The sequence below is a fragment of the Gorilla gorilla genome, chromosome 11 (genome assembly GCF_029281585.2).
Source record: "Gorilla gorilla gorilla isolate KB3781 chromosome 11, NHGRI_mGorGor1-v2.1_pri, whole genome shotgun sequence".
Taxonomy (NCBI): domain Eukaryota; kingdom Metazoa; phylum Chordata; class Mammalia; order Primates; family Hominidae; genus Gorilla; species Gorilla gorilla.
This window is the reverse complement of record NC_073235.2, coordinates 110,570,858-110,583,732: the sequence shown is the minus strand read 5'-3', so window position 1 is coordinate 110,583,732 and position 12,875 is coordinate 110,570,858. Positions and strand designations below refer to the sequence as shown.

Here is a 12,875-nt window from a genome sequence, read left to right as displayed (position 1 = left end):
TTATTAGATGCTGTCTGTGTGGGCCACCATCCTTGCAGGAGTTTTACAGGGTTAATAAATGAATAATACCTCTTCTTTCTTATGCCAAGAGGCAGGAAGATGGGGATTAAAATATCACATATATTGCTTATAGATCACATTTATTATTATAGAGTGGACCCCTAAATTAGATGGACTTACTCACCTGGCCACAGCTGGAGTCCTGAAGGGCGTGATGTCGTCTTACCACAGCAGACAGAAACCTGCTTCCTGAAGGCTGTGATGTCCTCTTATCACAGCAGACAGAAACCTGCTTCCTGAAGGCCATGATGTCCTCTTACCACAGCAGACAGAAATCTGCTTCCTGAAGGCCATCATGTCCTCTTATCACAGCAGACAGAAACCTGCTTCCTGAAGGCCAAGCTGAGCATGCCCGGGTCCTTCTTAACTCAGCAGTCAGATACCTAATTTCTCCATCTGTGAGGAGGGCTGGATAAGGGATGGGGAGAGAAGCTAGGAATATCACTCTAGGGAATTCCCCAGAAGCAGGAGTTCCAGATAATAGGAGTTTTCCACTTGTATCTTACCTAGTAAGTCTAAATAACCTGATACAAATAGCTTATCTGCAAATACTAAATGTATAGTTAAAAGATTAGCTTTGGAGGTAGTCACAAACATGTGCTTCTAAAGAGATAGAAAAGCCTGGAAAGAAGGTGAAAGGGAAAAGAATAAAGGAAGAGAAAATACACCAAGACAGTCCCTAAATCTTGCACAACATAAATAATTTGGTTGGGGTGAAAACGAAGAAATTCAAGCATGGATTTAAAGGAAGCTGATGAAAGTAATCTTTTTCACTTTGAGACTGTTCCTAGCACTGCTCAGATCCACTCTTGTGACTTTAATTTTATCAAATTGTTATCATTACCAAAATGGCTCAAGTAGAATTACTCTAAGAAATGCTGTCAGGGTTTTTTAGGAGGTTTTAGCAAAGGAGAGGACAGGTTTTGTTTTCAGGATACTGTAAAGTTCAAAGAGATGAGACTCTCCTAAAATATGAGGAAAGAGAAGCAGGCATTAGGAATGGGGAGTGGCATGAAAGAGAAGTCAGAGGGGACCCTGGTAGGACACTGTATGTGATAGAAGCTACAGAGTGGAGGAGACTGATGTAAGAAGCGACTTCTAAATAAATCCAAGCTGGGAGAAAATGTAAGTTCCAGAAACAGTAAGAAAAGACAGGTTGCTTTTCAGGTAACCCCCCAAAATAATCTGAACCTCTAAGCCAAAAGGAGGTTCTTGGCCTTTTGAAGCAATCATAAAAGAGAGATGTAACTGGGGAATCACAAAAAGAGAGTTAGTAGTGGTTTAATATAATGCTAAATACCAGGGGAAATCACTGTAGAAAATGTTAAGTGCAGCATACATTGGATTCTCTGTGAGGCAAAAGTGTTCAGAACAGGACTGGGACTAGGGTAAGGTGAGAGAGGCATGTGCTTTGGGTACAGAATTTAAGGAAGTGCTGAAAAACCCTTTGTAATAAAGATTTTAAAAATATGTTAATATGATATTCTTTAAAAATCAAAATTAATGTAAAAAGTCCATGATTAACAAAATATAAAAGCTTAACTAGAGACAGGATTAGAATTCCTGATTTCTCCTTTTGTCTCGGGTTCTAATATGGCTTGGCACTGGTTCAGAGAAACATTCCAGTAAGATAGTTTATTTTATTTTATTATTATTATTATTATTTTTGAGATGGAGTCTCACTCACTCTGTTGCCCAGGCTGAAGTGCAGTGGTGCAATCTCAGCTCACTGCAGCCTCTGCCTCATGGGCTCAAACAATTTCCTGCCTCAGTCTCCCAAGTAGCTGGGATTATAGGCGTGTGCCACCACGCCTGGCTAATTTTTGTATTTTTAGTAGAGACGGGGTTTCATCATGTTGGCCAGGCTGCTGTCGAACTCCGGACCTTAGGTGGTCCGCCCACCTCGGCCTCCCAAAGTGCTGGGATTATAGGCGTGAGCCACCACATCCAGTCAAGAGTTTATTTAATTAGACATCTTCCCCTGAAGCTCTCAGTGCTTCAAGTAGCCCAGCCCAGCATTTGTCTTGTTTCAAGGATGGTGAGATTGACCTTCCTTTCCTGTCTGAGATTGCAGGAGAATATATAGAGAATCCTGGTAGCCCCATGTTGAAAATAGAACTGATAGAGAAAGAGGGAGGTCAACTGTGACAAGAAGCATTCTTTCCATCCACCACTAGCAGCTTTCATGTCTGAAATCATCAGCTCAGCTGAGCCCTGTTTATGCACTTGTTTTTCAAGTAAGAGTTCTTGGTGAGCAGTGTTTCACCAAGATTAATTTGTGAAGAAAAGAGCCAAGCTTGGAGCAGATGTTACTAGCAGGTAGTCTAGTAGATGATGGTGCCTCTTTTTCATGACACTAATTTAACCTACCAGCATAAATCATTTTTTAAGGTAAGAAAGTAGAACTGGTGAAAGGGCTTTTCCTCCTTCCCATAATAGATGGTATATCCATTGCTAGCAGAGAAAAGTGATTAAGTAGGATCAGCATATTGATCTCTTATTTTGCCCTCCTGTCTTTCTGTTGTCATAGGGTTTTTCCAACAGTGGCGCTATTGACATATTAGGCCAGATACTTCTTTGTTGTGGAGGGATGTCTTGTGCATTGTAGGATGGTTAGCAATGTTCCTTGCCTTCATCCTTAAGATATCAGTAGCTTACCCACCCATCCTACCAAAAATGTCTGCAGACATTACAAATATCCCCTGTTGGGACAACAATCTCCCTTGGTTGAGAACCGCTGTGCTACCAAAGGTCAAGGCCTACAATGATGTCTTCTTTTCTTCATCTAGCTTTTTCTCACTTCTTTGTAAATTAATTAATGTCTTCTGCTGAAATAGATGTTGATTATTTCATACCATATACTTTTTTTTGTTTTGTTTTTTGAGACAGAGTCTCGCTCTGTCACCTAGGCTGGAGTGCAATGGCACATTCTTGGCTCACTGAAACCTCCGTCTCCTGGGTTCAAGCCATTCTCCTGCCTCAGCCTCCCAAACAGCTGAGATTACAGGCTCCTGCCACCACACCCAGCTAATTTTTAGTATTTTTAGTAGAGACAAAGTTTTGCCATGTTGGCCAGGCTGGTCTTGAACTCCTGATCTAATGATCCACCCGCCTCGGCCTCCCAAAGTGCTGGGATTACAGGCGTGAGCCACCGCGCCCAGCCACCACATAATGTTTTATAATCTGAGACCTCTGCATCTTACGTAAATTTAAGTGAAAGTAGTAGGTTATAAAAATAGGACCTTCACCAACCATCATTTGATATCAAGTATATCAAATGCTTTCAGTAGCAACTAACAGAATATACAATTCAAACTGATTTGTACAATAAGGGGAATTATTCTTAATCACCTGAGCTTTAAGCATCAGTAGATCTGGTAGCTCAAATTTTTTGAACTATGTTTTTTGGATTAAATGCTTCAAATAGCATTTTCTCCCCCAAACCACCTGCTCCTTCTAATTGATGGGTTTCTCACATGAGTCACAGGCTTGAAACATCATGAGCATCTTTAACAGTCCCTTTGCATGCCCCCAACGTCTGTCAGTTGCCAGATCATCTGCATTTTGTCTCCATGCCATCTCCTTCTCTTTCTTTCTTCCTGTTTCCAAGACCACCACCTAATCAAGTCAAACTGGTGCAGTAACTTATCAACTAGTTCCCTCCCCTTCCAGCTTTTCTTGCTAATTAATCTTTTCAAAGCATACATTGCAGCTGGGCATGGTAGCTCATGCCTGTAATTCCAGCACTTTGGGAGGCCAGGGCGGGAGGATAGCTTAAGGAAAGGAGTTCAACACCAGCTTTGCGCAACATAGCAAGACCCCTGGGTCTCTGCAAAAAAAAAAAAAAAAAAAAAAAAAAATTTAAATCAGCCAGGTGTGGTGGCATGCACCTGTAACCTTTGATACCCAGGAGGCTGAGGTGGGAGGATCACTTGAGCCCAGGGGGTTGAGGCTGCAATGAGCCATGATTGTACTACTGTACTCCAGGCTGGGTGACAGAGTAAAACCTTGTCTCCAAAATTTAAAAAAAAAAATTTTTTTTTTTTAAGTTTACGTTGCTACTCTGCTTCAAACTCTGGTTGTTCCTATATCTTTCTTTATTTTTTTTGAGACGGAGTCTCATACCGTTGCCCAAGCTGGAGTGCAATGGCGCAATCTTGGCTCACTGCAACCTCCGTCTCCTGGGTTCAGGTGATTCTCCTGTCTCAGCCTCCCAAGCAGCTGGGACTACAGGCACCCACCACCATGCCCGGCTAATTTTTTTGTGTGTGTATTTGTAGTATAGATGGGGTTTCACCATGTTGGCCAGGCTGGTCTCAAACTCCTGACCTCGTGATCTGCCTGCCTTAGCCTCCCAAAGTGCTATATCTTATTAATTAGGACTTCTCACTCTGAGCACTCAGGATTCTTATGTTCTAGCTTCACTTTATCATTCCAAGCTCTTTTCTTCATACTCCTCTATTTACAATGAGCCTCAGACAACTAGAATATCCAGTGTTTCCAAAGGTGCTTCCATTTTTCTGACTTGAGCCTTTATGAATGAACGTTCCTTTTCCAAAATCTCTTCTCTTCTTCAAGACCCAGCTCAAATGCCCCTGTGTCGACACAGCCTTCCTCGATCTCCACAATAGTGATTGCTTCCTCCTTTCCTCATCTCTTATCTTCTGCTGTTTACTTTATAGATTTGTGTTCTTCTTCCCCTCACCCTTCATCTTCAGAGGTGATGCTAATGCCTGTGATGTCCCAGGCTATATTCATTGATGAGCTAAATTATGTTCTTTTATGTAAATTGATTCATAGTTTTTGTCCTTGTTTTGTCATCTGCAGGGGACAGTTTTTCTAATGTCTTACAAAAGGAGATAACTACCTGAAAATGCCACATTGCCACTTTTATTAGGCTCTGCCTTTTAAGCAGCTGTACAACAGTGGACAGAATTACTTTTTCATCTTCTGCCTCAGTTTCTTATTCTGTAAAATGGGCATAATACCTACCTCATAGAATTGGTATGAGGATTAAATGAACAGAGACATACACATGTATTTACATATGTTCGTTTGTGTGTATGTAAAGTAGTTATGACAGTGCCTGGCTTATAGTAAGCCTGTCTTACATAAGGTGTTTGCTTATAATGTGTTTATCCATTTGCTTAGTTCTTATTTATTTATTTTTATTTTTAAATTGCTTACCGTTTTCTTGAAAGACTTTGGGGAAAGAACATAGAAGTAAATGAGAAAGTCTAGTCATAGACTGTTAGGAAAAAACAGGATAAAAAAATACTAAGTTTAGACTGATTTCAGTATACTAGAAGCTGAATTTGTAAGATTTTATTATTAATATTAAACTTATCTTACACCAATAAAAGCAGTATTGAAGCATCTTATCCTAAGAAAAATTAAAAGTAACTCAACAACTCAAGTCATGTCTTGGGAAGTGAAAATCTGTATTACAGATCATTATACTTACAACTTTTGGGGTAGATATTTCATAGAAAGCAATCAGATTCTCTAAAATGGTGCACATATTTACTTATGTGCTTTAGCAAAAATCAAGATTTATTGCCTTTCAAGATAAATTTTGACTAAATATTGACTTTAGGTTCTCAATCATTGTTTACCTGAAAGACCAATAAATCTTGACACTTCTCAACTTGAGTTGGAATCTACTTGGTATTTATTAATTTATTTCACACGATTTATAATCTTAATAACAACATTCCATGAGATTAAATAAACATTGTAGAGTTTAGCAAGTTTATATTTTCAGTCAGCAGTAATTACTTGACATGTGATTTTCACTTCATTTCTTATTTAAATATAGTACCTCTAGCACTGTTAACACAACGTAGGTCCTACGTGTCAAAGCTGACTTAGCTATTTAAATATTCAGAGGGGGAAAACCCAAATAACTCCTAACAGCTTATAGAATTGCTTTACATTTTAAACTAATTAGTATTCAGATTGGAGTTTCTCATCTGAATTGATTTTATTTTTCTGGTTGCCTTAGTTCTGCAAGTATAATCTACTAATACATGATTCTACTTCATAGATGGCCTCTGTCTTGGACAGTTTATGTCTGTTGGTTTTAATCTCTGTTTCATGCATCTGTCTGTTCTTGTCTCTCTCTCTAGATATAATGTGTATTGAACATTCACTGTGTCTCAGCACAGTACTAATACTTTACAAACATAATATTTGCCATATTGTTGTGTTGACAGAGTTTTTAGAGACAGGGTCTCATTCTGTCACTTAGGTTGGTGTGCAGTGGTGCAATAATAGCTCATTGAACCCTCGAACTCCTGGGCTCAAGGTATTCTCCTGCCTCAGCCTCCAAAGTAGCTGGGATTGCAGGTGCAGACCACCACACCTGGCTAATTTTTAGAAACTTTTTTGTAGAGATGGGGCCTCACTCTATTGCCCAAGCTGGAGTGCCATGGTGCGATCATAGCTCTCTATAACCTCAAACTCCTGGCCACAAGCAATCCTCCCATCTTGGTCTCCAAAAGTACTGGGATTACAGGTGTGAGCCACCAGTGCCTGGCTGGAAATTCTTTGGTTAGGTACATTCAGTGTGTCTAGGAGGAGTTACTTACTTCTATGAGATTCTTAAGGACAGAGCTGTCCTAGCTATAGCAGCAGTCCATTCTACAAGTGCCAGCTGAAGTTAATCTAAATGTGTGTCACCCATGGTAGGAACATGGTTTTTAACATGTCAGCTCTCTGTGCAGTGGAACTTTATTCTTTTTTTTTTTTTTTTTTGTAGACAGAGTCTTGCTTTGTGGCCCAGGCTGGAGTACAGTGGCACAATCTCAGCTCACTGCAGCCTCTGCCTCCCAGGTTCCAGCAATTCTCCTGCCCCAGGAGAGGCAGGGATTACAGGCATGTAGCTGGGATTACAGGCATGTGCCATCACACCCAGCTAATTTTTGTGTTTTTAGTAGGGGTTTCACCATGCTGTTTTTAGTAGAGGTTTCACCATGTTGGCTAGGCTGGTCTCAAACTCCTGACCCCAAGAGATCCGTCCACCTCAGCCTCCCAAAGGATTATAGGCATGAGCCACCACACCCGGCTTGTGCAGCAGAACTTTATGAGTCAGTTTCAGCCAACAAGGAATGACAATTTCTCATATATAATCTCTCACTGCTATAAAATTTGTAGATGAACATAAAACGAAGCCCATCAGAAAAAAAAATTCTGATGAACAGAAATGAATTTTTGTGTAGCTTTGGAAACAACCATCAGTACATTTCAGGATTGTTATTTGAGCATGTGTATTTCCTCCCAACGGTGAAGTTTTCAACTCCTGGGAAGAGAATTCACTATGAAGGGACTTAAAGGCTTATGGAGAAAATAATTTTGAAGTGTTGCAGTCTAAAGTCCATGAACTCAACCCAAAGACTATCAGCTGCATGCCATACTATCCGCATTAGCAATTACACGTGGCACACAATTGATTTTTTCCGGATTTCCCCTATTGTTCCTTTAGTTTTATTTGAGATGCTGTGGATACTATTTGCTTTGTAACCGACAGAACGTATACTTAATGGCATGTGCCTGATTCTCCATCCAAATGTTTAATGTCTTAATTGATTTATGGCTAAACAGATAGCTCCTACTTTATGGGTCACCACCTTGTCCCAAAGACAGAATAACTTGGATGCTTGGGATGCAAAAAGTATTGGATCACTGATTTTTGAGTAGATGTTTCTCAGTGTCCTTCACTCTTTACCCCCTTTCTACTTTACAGTTAAGTAGAATTCTATAGCTTCAGTTTCACCATGTTAACTTCAGACTACACATGTGTGGTCAGTCTCAAATTTCAGCTCTGTTCCCTCTGACAGTGGAGGATGCAAATATGGGGCCCAGGTTTGCTTTGCCTCTACTTCCTTTAATGGACCTCAAAGCTACATTGCAAAAATTGCTTGTGCCCTGTGTCAAATAATCCTTTCTTTAAACACTGTGCCCAACTTTGTGCTAATCCCAGGGAGGACTTTGAATTGTATACCAAATGTAATACCTTATTTTTTAAAGTACAGGTTCAAAATTTCACTACTTAATGAGCCAATGGTTAGAGACTATAAGCTAGGAAAGCTAAGTTCTTTATGACTTTAACCCCTAATCCTTGTAAAATAGCAAGTCCTTGAACCTGCATGTCTATTTTTCTTCATTTTGGGAAATCTGGTCTGAAGAGCATATGATCAAAGTCTAGGCCTTCAAGCAACATTTTACACAGTGCTTACTGCAGCTCACTGTCCCCAGCCAGGAAAATGGAGGGATGGAAGGAGGGACAGGGAAGTCCCCTTGCTCATTCCTGTGGACATCTCTCCCTACTTAGTGCATAAAATAAAAGAGGATGTGAAACTCACCAGATTTTTTTTTCTGTTTTTACAGAGAAAATGACAATGTGTCTTCTCACCCTCTTTATCTCTTTTCCTTCCTTTTACAAAGGCACCTTCTTTTCTTTTTTATTTGCCCTTATTCTTTTCCTAGAGCGTTTCTACCTTCTAAATGCAAAAGACTGGATTTACCTTACTGAATTAGGTAAAAGCTGACTTTAAGAGATGGAAAGTGGGTGGCATAACTGACCACACTTAGCACTGTATGAGGTCCTTCCTTAGTGAGAGAGATTCACTTGGATCCAGCCACAGCTTTCTCATTCTTCCCTCTTATACCCATGAGTTTTCCAACTGCTGGTCAGGGAAAGAACTGAAGGTAATAGTCGTAAAGTAGAGAGAAGGTGGCTGGCTCTTCCTCAAGATCGCAGCTTCAGTAACAACAACTGCAGCCAGTTGAGTTAACTAGGTACACTTGTTAGAAGAAAGATGGTGCTTTTGTGGAGAAGTATGCCAAAATTCTGCACAACCCCCAGCAACAGATTCTTTTGGGTGTATTTAGTGAAAGGCCATTTGGGAAATGGACTGTACGTGCAGCAAATAGGATTTTGGTTAAATGGTGACATTTGTTTCCAAGAGTGTATCAGAGGGGAGGCTAAGCTCTTCAGAGCATGTGTTCATTAAAGATTTGAAGTGGAGTGGGAAGCAATAATAAAAAAAAGGCCAGTGGGTTCTCTGGTGAGATAGTTTTTTGTTCCTATGAATTGAATACACTCTGAAAAGTTTCAAAAAGAGTCTGGGAAGAATGTATTTGCTTTGATCCAACATGTGGAGTGTTCTTTACTACAAATGCCCTTTAATTTAGAAACATTGCTGAAAAGTCTGTTTGAAAGTACATAAAAATATAATATGTAAATAAGCCCTAATTAGTTATTTCAATTAATTATTTTTTGTCTCTACTTTACAGCTCTATTTTTCTTCCCATAATGTCGCTTTTCAGAGTCCAGCTTTGGCACCCTCTAAAAAAATGGTTTTTTGTAACAGTGATTATTAAGAAAAAATTTTCCCTGTTAAAAACCCCACAATGATAAAGTAAAATCCCAGATTGTGTATTTTTATGGGGAATTGTTTCAGACATTTTTAGTCCATGATTTGCTACTGTGATAGTAAAGGAAATCTTGCAGTTAATTGAAAAAACTCGTGTTTCCTTCTTCAAATAAATGGCATGTGTTGTTTTTTAGAAAATGAATCTACATCAGGCCACTAACTAGCCTCTAATCTTCTTTTCCAACCATTCTGTGTTCTTTCAAATAGAAATACTTTGGATTTGGGGGTTAAACGTTTTCATTCTTTTTAAAGTGAATAGGATACTCCCAGTGGAGACAAGAATGCTCTGGAAAAACACTGGTAAAATGAAGTCAGGTTGTTTCTACATAGCCAGTTTTTTAGAAATTGACTAAGTACCTAAAATATTGATTTTTTTGAAGCCTAGAGGGTAAACTGTGTGACAAATTCTGAGCTTTTCACTGAGCAGTCTGCACCCGCTCTGCACTTTTGTTGAATAGAAGCAGAATTTTAGAGCTCGAGGGACCTTGGAGGTCACCTAGAAATCAGGGAGCAATCCTCAGCTTTTACCCGTCAATGTCCCGCGTGTGGGTTGGGGATAGGATGGGAGGGGGAGGATGCTCATTTCATTAGAAATGCAGATTTTTGGTGCCTACCCAAGATCTACAGAGTCCAAATCATCTCAGTGGGAAGAAGGGTCCATATTTCTCACAAACGTCTGCAGAAAATTCCATTGCTCACTCAAATTTGGCAATTCACCAATTAAAGCTAACACGTTTATTTTGTGGTGAGGAAGCAAGGCCTAGATAATTTGATGGTCAGGGTCACAGTGGTGCCTAGGCAAGAACAGACTCAGGCTTCCTGCCTTTAGACTAGTGATGGTCTGTATACCATGTGCCTAAAGTAGTTCCGAGCATGCAGACAGGTTCAAACCTACTTCTGGGTCATTAGGGTGATTTCAGCACCAGGAGTAGGATAGCCTGGTTCTAAATAAAGTATGAAAGTAAAGACACCCAAGGACTAAAGGTAGGTGTTTATGTGCTGCTGCTTTTGTCCAAACTAAAACCTGAATGGACCCTATCCATGTTCTCTCCTCTCTGTCTTTTATGAGCCTGGAGACCTGTGCATAGTTGCGAGGATGTTTAACTCAGTTAGTTAACTGAGTTGATCCCCCAGCATGGTGAGCTTTGGATCTGTGTGCCCGGTTGATGTGAACATTCTTAGGCTATAGGCTTTCTTAAAATGCATGTTTGTGTATATTAATATTGCCTATGTGTGTTGCATCCAGAAAATTAGAATAAGCTCATTAAAATTATAGACAGATAAATCCAGTAGTGCCTACTAGGGAATATATAAATATCCAGCAAATGCTTACTGATGTCTGTTATATCAAAAAAAATTTTTTTTAGTGTTCTTTGGTGGGAATTTAAACTATAATGATGATCCTGAATTTCTGCAATATCATGGTCACCTTTTAAGTCATTAGGAAGGACTGGATTCTACTCAGTGTCATTTTAGTGTTCAGTCAATTTGTCTACTAATTTTTGGAAATAGCAGTATCCGACTGTCTAGGATATATTAAGTTCCACTGAACTCTGTTCCACAGTTCATTCTTTCTTTCTTTTTAAAAAATTTTTTTCTTTTGAGACAGAGCCTTCCTCTGTCACTCAGGCTGGAGTGCAGTGGCATGATCACAGCTCACTGCAGCCTTGACCTCCTAGGTTCAAGTGCTCCTCCCACCTCAGCCTTCCAGTAGCTGGGATTACAGGCCCATGCCACCACACCTCGCTAAGTTTTTTGTAGAGACGGGGTTTCACCATGTTGCTCAGGCTGGTCTCAAACTCCTGGGCTCAAGCAATCCACCGGTCTTGGCCTCCCAAAGTGCTAGGATTACAAGTGTGAGCTACTATGCCTAGCCAGTTCCATGGTTCCTATGTGAACATGGGTAATATATAGTTCTTAGAATGGGCAACATATTTTAACAGGGATGTTAATGAAAGGCTGTTTTCAGAAGCAGGTGATCAGGTTAAGAGGATCAGTTTTGGAATCACTATGGAAAATTAAAATTTTTGTATATATATACAGTTTATGTGAGTGTACATGTGCCAGATAGTACTCAGTTTATCATCCCTTTAACATAAATATTTATTGATTGTCTGCTATTTGTAAAGCTCTGTGTTAAGTGCTGAGGATAAAAAAAAGATCTGGGCCGGGCGTGGTGGCTCACGCCTGTAATCCTAGCACTTTGGGAGGCCAAGGCAGGCGGATCACGAGGTCAGGAGTTCAAAACCAGCCTGGCCAACATAGCGAAGCCCCGTCTCTACTGAAAATACAAAAATTTGGCCGGGCGAGGTGGCTCACTCCTGTTATCCCAGCACTTTGGGAGGCTGAGGTGGGCGGATCACGAGGTCAGGAGATCGAGACCATCCTGGCTAACGTGGTGAAACCCCGTCTCTACTAAAAATACAAAAAATTAGCCGGGCGTGGTGGCGGGCGTCTGTAGTCCCAGCTCCTCGGGAGGCGGAGGCAGGAGAATGGCATGAGCCCGGGACGCGGAGGTTGCAGCGAGCCGAGATCGCGCCACCGCACTCCAGCCTGGGTGACAGAGCAAGACTCCATCTCAAAAAAAAAAAAAAAAAAAAAAAAAAATAGAAAATACAACAATTAGCTGGGCATGGTGGCACGTGCCTGTAGTCCCAGCTACTCGGGAGGCTGAGGCATGAGAATCGCTTGAACCCGGAAGGTGGAGTTTGCAGTGAGCTGAGATCGTGCCACTGCACTCCAGCTTGGACAACAGAGTGAGACTCTGTCTCAAAAAAAAAAAAAAAGATCTGAGGAGTTTCTAGTGTGGTCCTGGTTGGACAAGCCCATCAAAAGGCATGATAATTTAAAGAGGCACGCGCTAAATGCCAAATGAGTAATGCAGTCAGTGAGTGCAGTGAACAGCATTCCAACATTCACAGACAGCCCTGTGACTGTGGCAAGATCTCCTTTGTCAATCAGGAGCTACATGTGTGTTGGTTCTAACTCATCTTTCACACATTTCTCATTCCTCAGCCAGTCTGAAGAACAGGAGCTTGTTATGATTTTTTTTTTTTTTGCTGCTCAATAGTAAAGAAGTAGCCATTCTAGAAAGGAACTGGATCAAGCTCTGGAAGCCTAATACTAATATATTTACTTATCTTCTTCCCATTTCTCATGTATTTAAAAACAATGAGATCTAATTCTCTTTCTAGAGGATGCACTGGGAAACTGCTTAATTACTGATGCCATTCTATTTGTGATGAAAATGAAAGTTCTGTTGAGTCTTGTGATACTTTGATTCATGGAGTTCATGTGAATCAGAATCTTCTTAGGTTGGTAGTTCGTTAAGTAAATGTATTTGACCTCCTTGTAATGGAAAGGGTTACAACACTGATC

At 40.4% G+C, this 12,875-nt stretch overlaps 1 protein-coding gene across 2 annotated transcripts in view; it reads left to right on the top strand.

Annotated features, from left to right (window-relative positions):
* Positions 1-12,875, top strand: part of PLEKHM3 (pleckstrin homology domain containing M3) — a 203,710-nt gene that overhangs the window by 65,110 nt on the left and 125,725 nt on the right. The gene's annotated exons all lie outside the window — the stretch shown is intronic.